Below are 17,029 nucleotides of genomic sequence, written 5' to 3'. Positions count from 1 at the left end.
CAAGTAACCATAGGTCTAAAATTAAATCATATCTTGAGCATTTCATCTTTCATCTTATCCAATGATATTTCAGTATTTCTTTTTTTTAATAGTTTTTTTTATTGGATAAAAGACGAAATGTGCAAGATAGGATTTGATTTTAGACCTATGGTTACTTGGGGAAAATTTCTTAGAATTTTCTGTAGAATGCATTTCAGGGTCGATTTTTTTTACCAAAAATCTACCCAACCTAATATTCTCAAATCGCAGGGAAAACTTAGGGAAAACTTAACAACTCGCTGAGAATTTACTTAATTCATTTAATTTAAATTTTGAAATTTATAATCAGGAATCCCGAAATTCCCAAAAAAGTATTGAAAAATTCCAAAAATGATATTTTTTCGGTTTTTGGCTATAATATCCATACCACGGGCGGGGTTATCGGAACCCTTTACAAAATGATTAAGAACATATTGGCCCGTCTAAAATAGGTTACTATATTTTGATATCGAGTATGCGATTTGAGAATTTTTGCCCTAAAGTTAAATTTTAAATAAAAAATAGGCATTTCTTGAATGGACCTGGTCCCCTAGGTATCCAAAATGTTTTTTTCATTTAAAATATTTGACGTAAAGTTAGTTTTTCAAAAAGTACAAATTCATTATAAAAGAATAAAAGTACTTTTTCCAAAAAATTGGGAAAAATCAAAACTTTGGATTCAGTCATGAATTTTAAACACTTCTTTCTTTATTTGATATATAGACCTATTGTTAATCCTATAAAAGAAAAATGGATAAAATCGGGTTTGGAACCGCGGTCACCAAAAATCTGGAGTAGGGTGGGTAAAAATGTTGAAAATTAAATTTTCAAATGCGAATATCTCCTAAGCTATAGGAGATAATTGATAGCTTATGTAGTGATCGACGAGGAAATTCTATATGTGTAATTTTTTTAAAATCGGAACGCAGACGAAGAAATAGGATCATTTTAAAAATTGAACATACCCGAGGTGTCCTACTTTGGGAACCCCTGGTCCCGCTCCTGGTGGGCTCATGAGGTCCAAATTCAAAACTTAAACTCGACTACACTTCCTCTTTTCGCATGTGAAATTTCGGAGTAAGGGTTAAGAAGTTACAGATTTATTTCCCTCTTTTTTTATTCTCATACCACTGTTCCTACACGGGAAAAATTTCCCGGGAATATTTTTTTTGTTAATTTTCGGGAAATGTTTGTCGGGAATTTTCGGGAATTTCTTCATAAGTTTTCTTCTAAAAGATACAATTTTAAGATTCGTTTCGATGGCCAATTTTGTTGCTAATTGAATCATTCTATTATATCCATAGATATTTCGGTGCTAGCAATAGATAGACAGTTGGCAAGAAAGTATTACTGTTGAAATAACCGAATTTTTTTTTCATTCAACACAAGCCACAGCAGAAAAATTTGGTTATTAAGAATGCATCTAATTTAAAGTTTATGCTCTCAAAGGAATTATTACGATGCCTAACATTACAACTTTTAGGGATATTCAATGAATATTATTCATATTTAGAGAAAATAATAACAATAATAGTGGTTCAAATTTACTTATCTACAATCATATATGAAAAATGTGCCTAACTACGCATGCTTTATAGATTTAGCATAGTCGAAATTCTTAAGTTTTTTAATTAAACAAAGAATTTATTGATTTTATACTGATTAAAACTACGACTGTGATAATACCGATAAAATGCCACTATTAAATTAGAAACCCTTATAAAGGTTGGACCAACATTGTACAACCAAATATAGTTATTTTATACTTCTTTTAAAACCCAGATACAATTATAAGTCAATTTATTCGAACAAATTTTCTGGTTTTTGGTTTAGTTTAGTGTCCAAACGATTTTTTAATTTCCTCCCGGGAATGAAAAAAGTCCGGGAAATTAGGAACCCTAGGCCTAATGTATATACTTTTATATCAAAACATAATTAATTAAATTCTGAAAATAGTAAACTAACTAAAAAGTATTTATTATTATTGTAATCAAACAATGGTAATTTAGGTTTAATTTTTACCAAAATTAACTGGCTCTTTTAGTGACTCAGTAGGCCTTTGTTTTTATGACTGCTTTACAACAACGATATATTGAACCAAATAAAGATTTTGAGTTTGTTGTTAAAGAAATTTTAGTAGAAAATTTTAATTTAGAATAGAAATAAACATTCAGTATTTATTATATAATATTTTTAGTTGCTCAAAAATGTTCGGAAAAATCGGTACAACATATATGGACAAAGATATGTGGAAATACGTTGACCCACTTCAGCAAACATCCGCTGTTAATAACATGATATGACCGAAATATTTTGAACTAAAAATACGAAATATGATCTCAATATTTTCTAATAATACAAATATAATTATATAAAAGTTAGTAAATATGTTTTTAATTAAAAAAAAAATCAGGTTGTAGAAAAATCGCAGCTGAATAAAACACACTTGTGTGTTAAAACAGTCCTTATAGAATTTAGCAAACAATTTTGTCCCTAATTAGCTGGCCGCCACTGTATATGTATTTGGTAAAAGGTCACGTTTTAAAAAACTGAAATTACGAAATATAGTTTTTAAAAAAACTGTATATAACATTTTTAGAATGAAAATTATTTATTTCCGATACTTTACACTGAAAAATTTGTAATTCAGACATTAAGATTCTTAACAAATATTTTATAAACTTGTTTTATTGTAATTTAATTTACTGACCATAAATTAAATACGACAAAAATCAGTTCAATATTTTAAACAAACTACCTACCATACCCTAACACAACACGAGATTCTATTTTGAGCACATGTATCTACGAGGTACGTACATATACACATACTTATTGTATCTACACACCACCACTGTTATCAGCTGTTGACAGTCGTAATAACACACTACTAGTGCGTCACTAAGTAAACCAACAACAACTAATTATACACAAAAATTTAGGTATTTATAAAAAAAATATCTTTAGCATGAATATTATTTTATTTTGTTTTTTGCTTTGTATAATTCTCATTCAGTTTAATTTGTATCTTGTAGATATAGTTTGAATTTAGCTATGAAAAATTAAGACTATACTTCACAGGATCATTTCTGTAGTCAGTCTTCATTTATTTTCATTGCAAAATGAAAAACACTAAATCTGCGATGAAGAGGTATATCGTTTTATCTGTAGCGTGAGGTTTTGAATTTTGTCTTTATCTTGGAGCAATCCAATGGGACAATATTTCTTCGATGATCGCTTGGTTTACACGGATAAAACGACTTCTGAGTGGTTTTTCAAACTAATCAATTACATTATTTATATGGTGACAGCGTCTGCGTTTGTCTTTATTCTATTAATCAAAAACGGTTAGTGCGATATTATTTAATATTAAAAAAATTTAATTCACTTAATTGTGAATATATTCGAAAAGAATCAATCGATTTTTAAGATCAATATCTCATTTTGTTGTTATTGTATGTGGCTTTGCGATAAAGCAATAAAACTGAACAATTACTGCCGTTTACGATTTTTCATGAGTTTTTTAAAACAAAAAAATATTTTCACATAAAACATATCGCACTCGTTCAACAATACTGTATTAACTCAAAATTTTTAAAAATTCACTTTTTGCAAGAAATCAACTAACAACATCAATATCTATCTACCGTAAAAATTTCAACGTATTCCGATTACTCTTTCATTTCGAAAACCACATTTGAGATCATTTTCGTTATAATTAGTGACTACCTTGTATCAACAAAAATGTATTATTTTGAGTTAGTACAAAAATTTAAATAGAAATGCATCGTATATTTTCATAAAAAATTTATTATTTTGATGTTGATTTGGTTGTATTTTGAGTTGATACTGTTTTGTTGATAAAATAATACAAAAAAATATCGAGAAGTTTCCGGAAAATGGTGTTTTTTTTTAAATTTTAAAATTTTGAGTTGCGAACGAATGCGATATATTTGTTGCTTCAATATCAACTCCGACACTACGTAATATATAAACGGATTAAAGGTTATATAAATTTAAATTTTTCTATTTTAATAATAGCGGACTAACCTTTTTTGAGTCATAGAATAAAGTCATCTATGTTTTGAGCACAAAGTATACAGAGGCGTCACGATGCAGAAAATAATATCGTTTTATATTTTCTTTATAAACTGCCCTTTCGAATTATTCGTGTTATTCAAACAAAAGAAAAATCTTATAATTAGGATACATTTATATCCAGTAGTAAGTATATTTTTCTTTGATATGTGTCCCGATAAATGGATTGACTATTTTGAGTGCGTTCGTTACCACATGTTTATAACTATCATTATGAAAACTTAAACTCAATGAAATCCGTCTTTTGAACTAAACATAGAGCTACCAAAATGCTATCGAATCGCAAAAAAATGCTAGGAAAAGTATTTTGACTTTGGCCAGCGTCAACATTTTTGTTGCAACTTTATTCCGCGTATGTTATTTCAACTATATTTCAGAAGACTCATTTCAGCTATGTTTTGTTTAGCTATGATTTACCGATCTTATACAAGATTGTAAACATTTAGAGCAATCATTCTCAGATGTATGTATCTATTTCTAAAACTGATACTATATATTAATAACTAATTACTATACTATAATACAAAATAAATAATTAAGATTTAACTATGATACCAAAAATAAATTTAAATATTAATTGCTCATCCCTCTTAAATTACATAAAAAAAAACTAACAATTTCACATTTTATTACATTTAATATGCTTGAAAATACATACATACATACATACAATGAAAATACATACATAAATTAATGATTACAACAGTACAACGCACAGATACAAATACATACAATATCTAGTACAGTTAGGAGGCCTTTTTAAAGGCCTTATTTTAAACAGTACGGAGTTTAGTACAGTAATAAGAAATAGATTCGCAAAAAGTTTAAATACCTTTACATCCCGAAAAATTATAGCGAAACTGTGTAAACAGATAAAAGACAAAGTTTGAGGAATCTTGCAATTATAGTTCTCAAAATATTTAGAAACTACTATTTACTTTGTATGATAGGTGCCACGCCCACTAATCGAATTCCGCTTATTTTCAGCCAAACTTTGTATAGTCATAAGAAATTAATTCGTAGAAAGTTTAAATATCATTACGATTGCATTTCTTTTGATATTCGAACTTAACCATTTACATTGTATGGGAAGAGCCATACCCACTAATCCAATACCACCCATTTTCAGCGAAACTATGTAAAATTTAAAGGGCTATATTCGGGCAAAATTTCAACACTTCCACAATTATAGTTCTAAAAATATTTAGAAATATATAAAAATTTAATTTGCATGGAAGGTGACACACCACACAGAGAGATTTTTGTGTCAAAAACTGTATTTTTCGATCACTCAATTTCAAAAATCAAATGATGTAGTTTTGTAGAGAAATGTTAAAGATGAAATGAAAGATGAAATGTGCATTTATAGTTTTTAGAAAAACTGTATTTTATTTTTAAGGCGGTGGGCGTGACCAATTTCATTGAAACTCGGCTGTTTTTGTTTCAAAAAATGTATGTACCAAATTTCTAGACTTTTGCTTGGATATCAAAAATTTTATGCGAAAAAATCGATTCGGATTGTATGGGCAGTGGGGAGGATGATTTTGATAAAATTTAATTTTGCAGATATTCGAAAATAATTATTTACTTTTTATGAGTGGTGCCTGTTTGAAATTTTTGTTGAAATCGTTTAACAGCTTTAGTAGGGATTTCAAATGATTGTGTTGCTCTAGAGTTCTATCTAAACATGATTTAAATAAGAGCCGTCTTAATACTGCTGTAAGAAATTTTGGAATTCTTGAAATTTAGAAAAGGTTATTTAACTGTAGCTATAACAAGAATATCCCGCGATATTTCTAAGCATGTCCACAATTGAACTTTTCTAACTTCTAGCTTGATTTTAAGTTAAAGTGGTTTATGAAATGGCAGCTACATTGATAACATACAATACTGTCAACAGACTTTTTAAAGTGACTAAATCAGAGCGTGATTAGCCATTACATTTGTTGTGTCTGACGAAAACCGTACAATAAATTCGATTGCTCAACAGTTCTCAAAAGGATCTAGGATTTTCTGGTATTAAATTATAGAGTTGTTTAATAGAAACTTTCGTCGCATGGTGTCCATTTAAAGTACTAAAAATTTATACTACCTTTCAATATAGTACTTTATTTATCAGCAGTACTAAAAGGTAACAAAATAAGAAAATGTAACCAAACTGCATCACTGGCATCGAAGTAAATCTCGCGATGTTTTGCGGTTTTCACAATTATAGTTCACAGATATGCCATAATAATTATTTACTTTGTATTTGAGGTACCACGCCTGCTTGAAATTTAAAAATCAAAAGTAGCCTATATCCTTCCAGATATAGAGGAATATATAGTAAAAATTTCAAAAGGAACGGTGCAGTAGTTTAGCCTCCTAAAAGATACAAGTCTCGCAAAACGTATCATCTTGAAATTGAAACTCATGGAATATTATATTGCTTTCACATCGATAAAGTGTCAAAGTTCGGAAAAAACGTTCCACTCATGTGATACATACGAGGTGAAACTATTTCGATTCATTTAGTGTCAAATTACTATATGTAGGAAGCATCACATTGCTGTCTAACAAGTGTCTAGAGATAAGATCATGTTTCCAATTCTGCTTCTTACATTAAAATTTAAATATTTTATTGCTTTCCAGTTATGCAAACACTATAAATAATTTTTTGTAGAAGAATTTGTTCCTTCTTCTGATTTCATGTAGCAGTTTATATTGTAATAAAGAGAACAAAATAAATTTTATTATAGAGAGACTACATATATTAATAATTACAAAATCAATCATATCGGAAATTTTTAAATAAACGTTTGTTGGACATTATTTTGAATGTGTATAAGCTTTCTTAGAAGCAGAAGCAAAGTCCTTCTAGAACATCTTCTGCGAGAAGACAGGTTGGAATGAGTATCTCATCTTTATGAATGTGTAAATATGCCTTTTAGAAGGCCTACAAAATGAAGCCCCAGCATTTTTCCCACGGGGTATAACCAATCACAATTATAACAAAAAAACAAACAAACAAACAATTTCTAAATTGAAGCTCCTGTTGTGTACGAATTTATTTATTATTTGTTTAAGAGTGTGTGGGAGAGAGCGAGTGTGTTTGGGTAATATTTTCATGTAGAAAAGTAACTTCAGGGAACCGGAAAAGGCCGCCATAAAGTGATTTGTTATTTGGCTTAACAGAAATTGTTTCGGTACTTTCTTTAGATGTTTGTTTGTTTGTTCGCCTGTTGGTTTTGTTGCTTGATACTGCTCATACCAAATAAAACTCCCATTTCAATTTCAATATCAATCCAAAAATGTATACAGCCACTTAACAATATAAGCTGTGCTTCAGTTCGTTTATAATACGAGGAAATTGAAAGTGAAAATGTATAAAACATACAAAGAGTAATGAAAACGGATAATTTAATCAGGCAGAAAGAGTTTGATTTTGAATGAAATTTATGTCAATAACATATGTAAGTTAGCTATTATTGTAATTTCTATGTATAAAGATATTTTCAGTTTTTTATGAAATAATATTATATTACTTTATGGATGCGGATTTTTTATAATGAAATTTAGAAGTACAGTGAGCCTCAAAAGTGAGTAAACACCAAAAATTATTTGATTTTTTTTAGGATAATGAAAATTCTAAAATTTATCCATCGATTAAAATTTTATAGTTTCGGTTTGTTGGGTTAAATAATACATTCGGTTATGAAAAAAAAGATTTTAGTCGGACTATAATGATTTTCATGATCTTAAAAAAAATAAAAAAATCGCTGGTGTTTACTCACTTTTGAGGCTCACTGTATTTCTATTATATAACACCGTATATAATAGCATAACACATGAACCACTCCACATACATATGAAAGTACAGGATCTATGTGGTAGAGCCCCGTACTCAGTTTTAAATATCCTGATCATTTTAAATTTTGAAATGGCTACTTAAACATGCACAACTATATTTTTTCTCTGCGTGCATATCAACGTTTAATATTCATGTCAAGTGAACCAACTTTTGAAATCGAATCCGATCAATATGAAATTTGCACCAAGGTTAGTTCTATTGGATAGTACTCAGACATAATTTTTCAACAACATCGGTTAGAACTAACCTTGATGCAAATTTCATCCCGATCGGAAGACATTGATTTCAAAAGTTGGTTCACTTGACATGATGTCCCATATATTTATTGGGAAAAACGTATATGAAATTTACAAGGATATTAATGAATCCTTTATTTGATTTTTTTCTCTTATTAAACATACGTATATATAATCAAGTAAACCTTTGCTTCAGATATTGGTAAAGCCTATTTCGTGAAATATTTGAAAAATATTAATTTTTCTAGTTTAGAAAATCGCATAATACCCTGGTGTAGGGTATACAAAATTGGTTTAATATTCGTTTAAATTCATAACTTAGTAATGGGAGACAATCCAATTTGCAGGTGTACAAAAATAAAAAACAAAATTAAATCCTTTAAAATTTTCTGTTAGCAAGTATATAAATGTTTTGGAAATATACTTCATTTATGCTTCACTAAGTTTTCATCATAACCAAAATTCTCTCCAGGGAATAATGTTTATTGTGTAAACATGCCTACGCACACATTTAAACACCTTCAAATGATTTTGAAACAATACCCAGCAGTTCTAGGAGACTGTACCGAACTAGTGATTTTACCTATTAGTTAGGGTGACAACTAGTTATATAACTAGATACGTGACTAGTTATTAGAGTGTCCAAAAAACGGCAAATTTAAAAACCCGGTTTCTGGTTTAACCAAAAAGTTGTATTTTTGAAAAAACCGGTTTTGATTTGTATCTTTTAAAAAAACCGATTATCCGGTTTCGGTTTTTGTCTTCAAAAAAACCGGTTTATATTAAATTTTTATTCAATATCAAAAATACGCTAATTTAAAATTTTTGAATTCTTTTATATATTTTACGAAATATTGTAAAATGCTACAATTTTCTATAAAATATGTTTAAATGAGCTTTTGAAAATATATTTTATTAAAACCGGTTAACCGTCTTACAAAAAGCGGTTTTTCAAAATACCGAAATGTTAAAGAAAACCGCAACCGGTCGAGTTTACAAAGAAGAAAAAACTTTACTGGATACTCTACTAGTTATTTTAACACGCACATGTCCTAAACAGGGTGTCAATTGACTCTTTTGGATTACAATGATTACATACCGGTAAATTAGAGTCAGTTACTTTACTAGCTACCTCATGGATACTTGATCAGCTACATAACTAGTTATTTTAACATGTACGGATGCTAATTGACTTCATTTAGTTAGTTAGAAAGGTATCACATAGACAGTCCAATAATTGAGTACTTTTAAACAAGCCTTCCTCCGAAAACTTTCTAATAGATCACTTCTGGTGGGTAAAATATCTACCCACAAAAAAGTGCATTACAAAATAAACATTTAAAATTAATACACTCTGGATTACTTAGAGACAGGTAAGTGACAATTGCCTTCACGCTAGACTACATGAAATGTATAAAGTAATCAATTGAACCAAAATATATAAACAGGAATCAGACAAATGGTCACACATTGGTGACAATGGCTGTCTATAAGGACTACTTGCTTAACTGCTGGGTATTAACAGACATACATACATATGTAAGTACATACATACAAATTTCTTATCACAACCAATATATTATGCGTACTGTGTTATATACATACGTGTGTATCTATTAGGTTTGCCCTTATTTTACACATTTTCGATGCTCCCAAGGTCTAAAAGTCACCTAAAAACCAAATGCTGAAAATTTGATAACATTTAGAGGTTTGACATTTTATTTGTTTCGAGTTTTGGGTAGCAAGATTTTGTAAAATTAAAGTTTTAAAAAATTTTAATTAAATATACATAGTTTTTGTATATCATTCAATTGTTGATGTTTAAATATAACAGCATCGATTACACATTATGATGTTATACCAACCAAAATCATAAAATTTCATTCATATGGGCATTTCCACAAATTAAAAATTCTTGAAAATTCTTCTTTTTATAGGAAAGAATCAAGTTTAACTAACATAAAGAAATTTTACATTTATCATAACCCATTTCGAAATATTCCAATGCAAGGTCGCATAAGCCCAAATTTTATCATTTGGATATTTCTATTGCACGTTTTGTGTTCAACCTTCAAGTATACCAATCATGATCACTTTATGAGTTTTACTTGTGTTTGTTGCAACCACGTACTTAACTTTTTTTTGTAAATTTTAACTTTGTTAAAGAAAAAGTGACATTAAAATATATAAAGCATCTGTTTTATATTGCATATCGATCTCAATTTTAATATACAGTGTCGGAAAAAGTCGGTAATCCAATCTTCAATGTTAATACATGTTGGCATTTCGGCTGGTTCCAATGAATTCAAAAATTCAGTAGGACAATTGACGACTTGTTCTTCGTTCATTACTGTATCAATCGATTTGTATTTTATTGTTTCTCCAGACACTTTCAATTGTATTTGGTCATCGAGCTTGTTAACATCATAATTTTTTGATTAAAAGTAGATTTCATATGGAAATTTCTTATTCATGCACCTAATATGCAAGAGTAAACAAAATTGTTTATCACAGACCGAAGATCAAAAATCTGACTATACACTGTTAGCCAAAAGACTTTTCTGAAGATACCGTGAAAATTTTATCAAAATCGGTCCAGCCATTTTTGAGTCTATACCGAACATATATCCATTTTTATGAAATATATGGCATTAGCGGTATAATGTAAAAATTGGATTTTTACACGCCCATCCGCCCACATACCGAATATTAAAAATCTGACTATACAGTGTTACCCGCTGGGCTATTCTGAAGATTCCCTGAAAGTTTCATCAAAATCGGTCCAGCCTTTTTTGAGTTCATTCGGAACATACATCCATTTTTATATATACACAGAGAAAACAGATTCGTAATCACAACCGAATTTGGCGCCAATCGAATTTTGTCGGTTGCAAGTACTATTACCAAATTCGGTTACAATTACTGAATGAATATGGTACTCGTAACTGTTTTCAAAAACAATAAAAATATACTATTGTGAATTAATTTGAAATTTTTTTTTCAATTGACATATTTTATTTAATACAAGAAAACTAGTAAAATGCAATAATGAATGTTTTAAATATTGAAATATTATGACGTCTGCATTTATTTGGATCTGGACAGCAAATAACGGGAAATCCTTACGGTACTCTACCTCAGATGGTTGACTTCACAGTCATGCATCATTTCGTAGTGTGGTTTGCAAAAACTTTTCAGGAGTTACACGCAAGTAAATCCTTCAGCAAGCATTAACTTCATGACAATATCTTGCAAAATAAGGAAGTACGACGCCTAATGAATTCATTAATCTGTAAGAGTATAAAAAAATCTTTAGTGAAAACATTAATTGTAGGAAAGCTCCAAAATATGTATGTGTTTGCCAATAAATACATAAACTATGTTGTATCTAGCGAAAATAATTATCAGCTTACTCATTCGAATCCTCAGCACAATCTTCATTATTTTAATTGATTACTTCTTTAGGTTTTTGTGGATAATGTTTTAATTTCTTTCATTTTTGCATTCGTTTTAAGTATTTTAATAATTTTGTTTCAAAATGTCAAAAAAAAACAAACAAATATTTCTATTGGTTGATAATCTCGAATTTGGCTTTATTATGTAAATCATAACCGAATTTTTCAATTGCACTATTATTATACTAAAATTAATTCGATTGTGATTTCCGAATTAATTTATTTATGTTTAGTAAAGACACAAACCGATGTTTTACAGTTGTTGGAATCATATTTTAATTACGATTATGGTTTTATGATACTAAACATAGAAATTCTATTCAATTTATAGTTTTTTAATAATACCAATACAATTTCCTTCCACATTATTGAATTTGTATAATCAGAACCGATTTCCAACAAATCTCTTTTCTGTGTGTATGGACGAAAAATGTTTGTATGAGAAAATTCGAAAATCTTCTTTACGAAATCACCGAATGGACCTAATGTAGTATTATAGGTGTCTAAAACTATATTCAGAAAATTTCCTTTCCAATGATACCAGTTTGGAGCTAATCGGTTGGATAGTCTCAGAGTCTATAACGGACATAGGTAGAAACATTTTTTGTATTTTATATATATAGATAGATAGATTATAATGATGTTAATAAAGCAAATCAAAAGAAAGAGCTGCGGTGCTGAATTGTTTATTTTATTATTCAACTGTTTGTGCTTCCACATTTTATACTTAGGTTTAACTCACCAATGATGCTCAGTTAAACCCAGATTATATACTAAATAAACAATAAGTGAGAAACACAATTTTTAGTTTAATATATGTAGGTTTAAACGAATAATGTGGATTATCTTTATCCCAGAAACTAGCTTATAGTCTGTTGTTATTACACAGAAAAAATAAATTCATAATTGGAATGAATTTTTTCATAAAAAAAACATTTGTATTGTTAATACTGCTATCTTCATCGTTTTTAAAAAATTAAATCAGAGTCTAAAATGTAATTTTTTGAAATGAATACACTTAGTCTGTTGTTATTACACAGAAAAAACAAATTCATAGTTGAAATGAAGTTTTTCATACATTTTTCGACAAAAACTCGCGCAAAACCTCAAAGCCATCGTTTTTAGCGTACAATTTCACCTCGGAATGGTATTTAAAAAGAAAAATTAAATCAGCTACTAAAAAAAATAATACAAGATGAGAAAAAGTAAAAAAATTTAAATTTGCGACAGTTCGACAGTGATTAAAATTAAATTAACAAAATAAATCATTTTTAAGTAAAATCAGAATCAGTTTTAAGAGACATCAACAGCACAACACATCAAAACACATATAAGTGAAAATAGAGAGATTTTGTTTTATTTTTTCAAATTGGACATTATGACACTGATTTAAATAGTAGATACAAATATCTTTTTAATCTGTATTTAACGCACATTTTTACTTTTCAAATATACGACAAAACAGGAATTTTCATTTTGACGATTACAATATGATGGTGTGGAACCACTTAGACTTGGGAGCGTCGAAATTCTAAAAAGTACAAAATAAGGGCCACCCTAGTATCTACGCATATATTGTATGTACAAAGCATGGATGTATAACGCAATCTATGAGTATCATTAACACCAATACTTCATCATAATATTTTCAACATAAACAATAAGCACAACGACACATGCAACTATCCTTTATCCTTCTGCTCCTTAGCCCCTGAAGCTGTTAGTTTATTATGTACAAGGCACAGTGAATTGGATTGAAAATACAAACATCTGTATAGATTTTTTCATAAATTTGGTAGATATAACACTAAAAATCTATTCTATTTTAGCTTATTTCGCTAACGGTAATTGATAGTTCTGACTTAAATAACACTATGCTACACCAAAAATACGAAGAGATTCTCATATAACATTGATCCGAGCGAGATGTGGTTTCAACAGTTGAAACCAAACTTTGTTGAAATCAAACTTTGCGATAACTTGATTTCGAGAAATGGACTTCTCAATTGGCCTCCAATTTCGTGCAATTTGACACCTACCGATTATTTACTGGTCAATGTATATACAATAGTCCGACGTTATTTGTCAGCTCACTAGGCCTTATCGTGAATTCAACCCCAAACCAAAGATTGTATTGTATTACATTTTAACTTCTGTATATTTCAATAATCTCAATTAAGGTAAACATAAATGGGTATTTTCATAAGTATTTATAGAATAACCGTAAAGGTATTTTCGATTATTTCTTTAAGGTTATTTTAGGGGTAACATTTATTTTTCAATCTCTCTCACTGTGCGTTAACATCAAGCACACAAAACAAACCACAATATAGTATTGGTACATACACGACTATTTTTTTTGTTCTATCTGAATTTTAAAACCAAAAATATATAAATTCTTTTTTTGTTTAACTGAAAACTCAGATGCCGTAAGTATAATAATACATCTTTTTATTCATACATAAGTATGTGGAACTGTATGCATGGATGTATCCATGGATCTGTGTGAGTTTATAAATGTATATGGTTACATAGTTAATGTTTTAGGAACGAGCAAACTAAAAAGAAAAAATATTTATCAAAGTAAAAATATAAAATATTGATGTAGTAAGAATATTTTTTTGTGATAAAGTTACCCAAATCGTCCATATAGACTCATTATTAAGTAAACGGATTTGGTAGTAACCCAGTTAATGAAATGGCGTAACACTTATTTCATATGAAATAATACCCCAAAAAATCATTATGAAATAAGTCCCCAATTTAAATTTTGGGGGATAATTTAATTTTTTAATATATAAAGAAAACTTATGGCGTTTTCTTTTCTGGCATAAATGATGCCTTTATTCTAACTTTTACCCTTTTCTGTGTTCTTTTCTAAAAAAAATGTAGTCTGGTAAGGGTATAACGTGTTCTTTTCAAATAATGTTGCCCTAAAACCCCGAAGATATGCTACACGTTTCACCTTCAATTTTATCAAAGGGTTAGAAATGCAGCACTTTTTTAAACAGCAAAATGTATAGTTTTACAACATTTAGAAGGTACATAAAATAAAATTGTATAACTGGTAATGGTTTTTGTTCTATTGTGATCGTTAAAAATGTAAAACATTATGAGGGTATGGGTAATATTTAATAAATGGTACAAAATATGTTGGCAACATTTTGTATCAGAAAAGAAAACGCCATTAAAATCTGTAAATTATGTCCCGATATATTAACAACTTGTATTTACCATTCACAAAAAAAAAGTGAAGTGATAATTTTGCAGAGTGAAGATCGTGATAATTTCGCAGTGCAAAAAAAGTTGTAAAGAATGCAAATTAATTTTGAAATTATAACTGGGTTCAGAATGACTTTTTTTGGTTCAGAAATTCAAAAGTAAATAAGAGTACAGGAATAAAACTTGCAAGGCAAGAGTAAGTGTGCTAACTGCTGGTAACTGCTTACTTGTCAAGAATTATGTTGAACACAACCACAGGAATGAAGAAGAATTGTATAAGGAGTTAAAGGCTCTTAATATAATCAAGGACGAATAAGTTAAAAAATATTCTTCTATTTTCTCTAAATTTCTAATGGTATTTGAAAATACTTTCCGAGGAAGCAATTCTATTTATTTATATTTAAATAAATAACAATTAAAAAGATTTTAATTTTAAGAAAATGTATACTTTTTCATAGGAAATTTGAATATTTAGTCTGCTTTAACTTTTTTAGTAAAAGCAATAAGGTTTAACTTAAAACAAGTTTAGTTGAAATATTTATTTGTAAATTACTAATATTACACCAATTCACAATATATTTATAAATAAATATTTTAACAAATCTCATTAATCCCAAATATATTTCGTATTTATTTATAGTTTTTATTTCATCCAGAAGTCTTAAAGGAGATTTCAACACAAAATGAGAAAGCTACAAGCATTTTTTATTTCGTTATTTTATGATAAAACAATAAAAATTGTTCAAAAAGTCGTATTAGTTTAAAACTTTTTTGTTTGAAAAACAACAAAAATGTGTTTGAACTATCGGACATTATAACAATATGACCTAATAGCAGACCGATTGAATCCCCCAATTGTTTTTGATCACCTTCACTGTGTTTGGGGACTTATTTCATTTTTAAAATTGGGGTTCTATTTCATGTGAAATAAGACCCCAATAATGGGGTGTTATTTAATTTCTATTTGGGGCATTATTTCATTTCATTGGGGTCTTATTTCATTTTCAAAATTGGGGTCTTATTGCATATGAAATAAGGCCCCACATTTTGGGGGGTTATTTCATTTTATTTTTGGGGTGTTATTTGTTATTTCGTGGGGGGTTATTTCATGCCGCCGATAAAGTCCATATACGTTTGAAACTATACACTTCGTATTTTTAGCTTTAAAAACCTTTTACATTTTAAAAGGAAGAGAAAGAAATGTGTTTTTTTTTATCACACTTGCCCTAGTATGATGATATGAATGTCAAATGGAAGAGGATTATCTTGACGTCTCCAGAGAAAATTGTGTTTTAATTTATTAAACTAAAAAACTCTCAAATGTGTCCTTTAAAACGTCTTCCATTTAATTTAGCTAAAAAAAACATACACTCCTCGCCACAAAATTTTTGTAAACTGAATATCTTTTACTTTACCAACATCAGCAAAATGGGTGTTATTTTTTAAGAAAGATAACTTTGAATTAGGTTTTAAAATTCGTTGATTTAAAAAAAAAATCTTTTATAAAATTAAATTAAAAATACTTCTTACAAATTTGCACCAAATGAATAGGACCCCTCCAAAATATATAGTTTTTGTATACTTTGTAGTTACAGTATTCAATTTAATTTACATTATATTTTATACATTTTCAATAATGTGTAGAGCATCCTTTGTTAACGATAGTTTCGAGTATTCTATTGGGAATTGAATCATACATCGACTTAATGTAATTAAGCGAAACTGAAGACCAAGCATTTTTGATAGCTTCAATAAATTCATTTTTGTTACTGAACTGCTGCCCAGAAGCGTAAACTATGCGAGCCAGCCATCCCCAAATATTTTTAATAATGTTAAGGTCAGGCTAGTAGGGAGGCCAATCCAGCAAACTAGCATTTTGATTCTGAAACCATGACTTTACCAACCGGGTAGTGTGGATTGTTGCATTGTAAGCTGAAAAGTCCACGGCAAGTCTCCTAAAAAGTTTTGAAGTATGGAAAAGTTTGCTGCACCACTTCTATATAGCAATATGGTGGTGCATACAAATTGTATATCGCAAGTGCTTGTATATCGCAAGTGCTATAATAGGAGATTACGCCCAACACCATTACACCTCCCACACGACTATGTAAGCGATCTAAATGATGCTCCTCTTTGCGTGAAAGTGAAGG

The 17,029-nt window shown here is 29.1% G+C and overlaps 1 non-coding gene across 1 annotated transcript; it reads left to right on the top strand.

The window, feature by feature from the left end:
* Positions 1-3,082: 3,082 nt before the first annotated feature.
* LOC135949629 (small nucleolar RNA U3) lies at positions 3,083-3,290 on the top strand. Its single transcript, XR_010575880.1, has one exon. It is a non-coding gene; the product is annotated as a small nucleolar RNA U3 (small nucleolar RNA).
* Positions 3,291-17,029: the final 13,739 nt, after the last annotated feature.

The sequence above is a fragment of the Calliphora vicina genome, chromosome 1 (genome assembly GCF_958450345.1).
Source record: "Calliphora vicina chromosome 1, idCalVici1.1, whole genome shotgun sequence".
Taxonomy (NCBI): domain Eukaryota; kingdom Metazoa; phylum Arthropoda; class Insecta; order Diptera; family Calliphoridae; genus Calliphora; species Calliphora vicina.
This window is presented reverse-complemented; position numbering and strand designations above follow the sequence as displayed.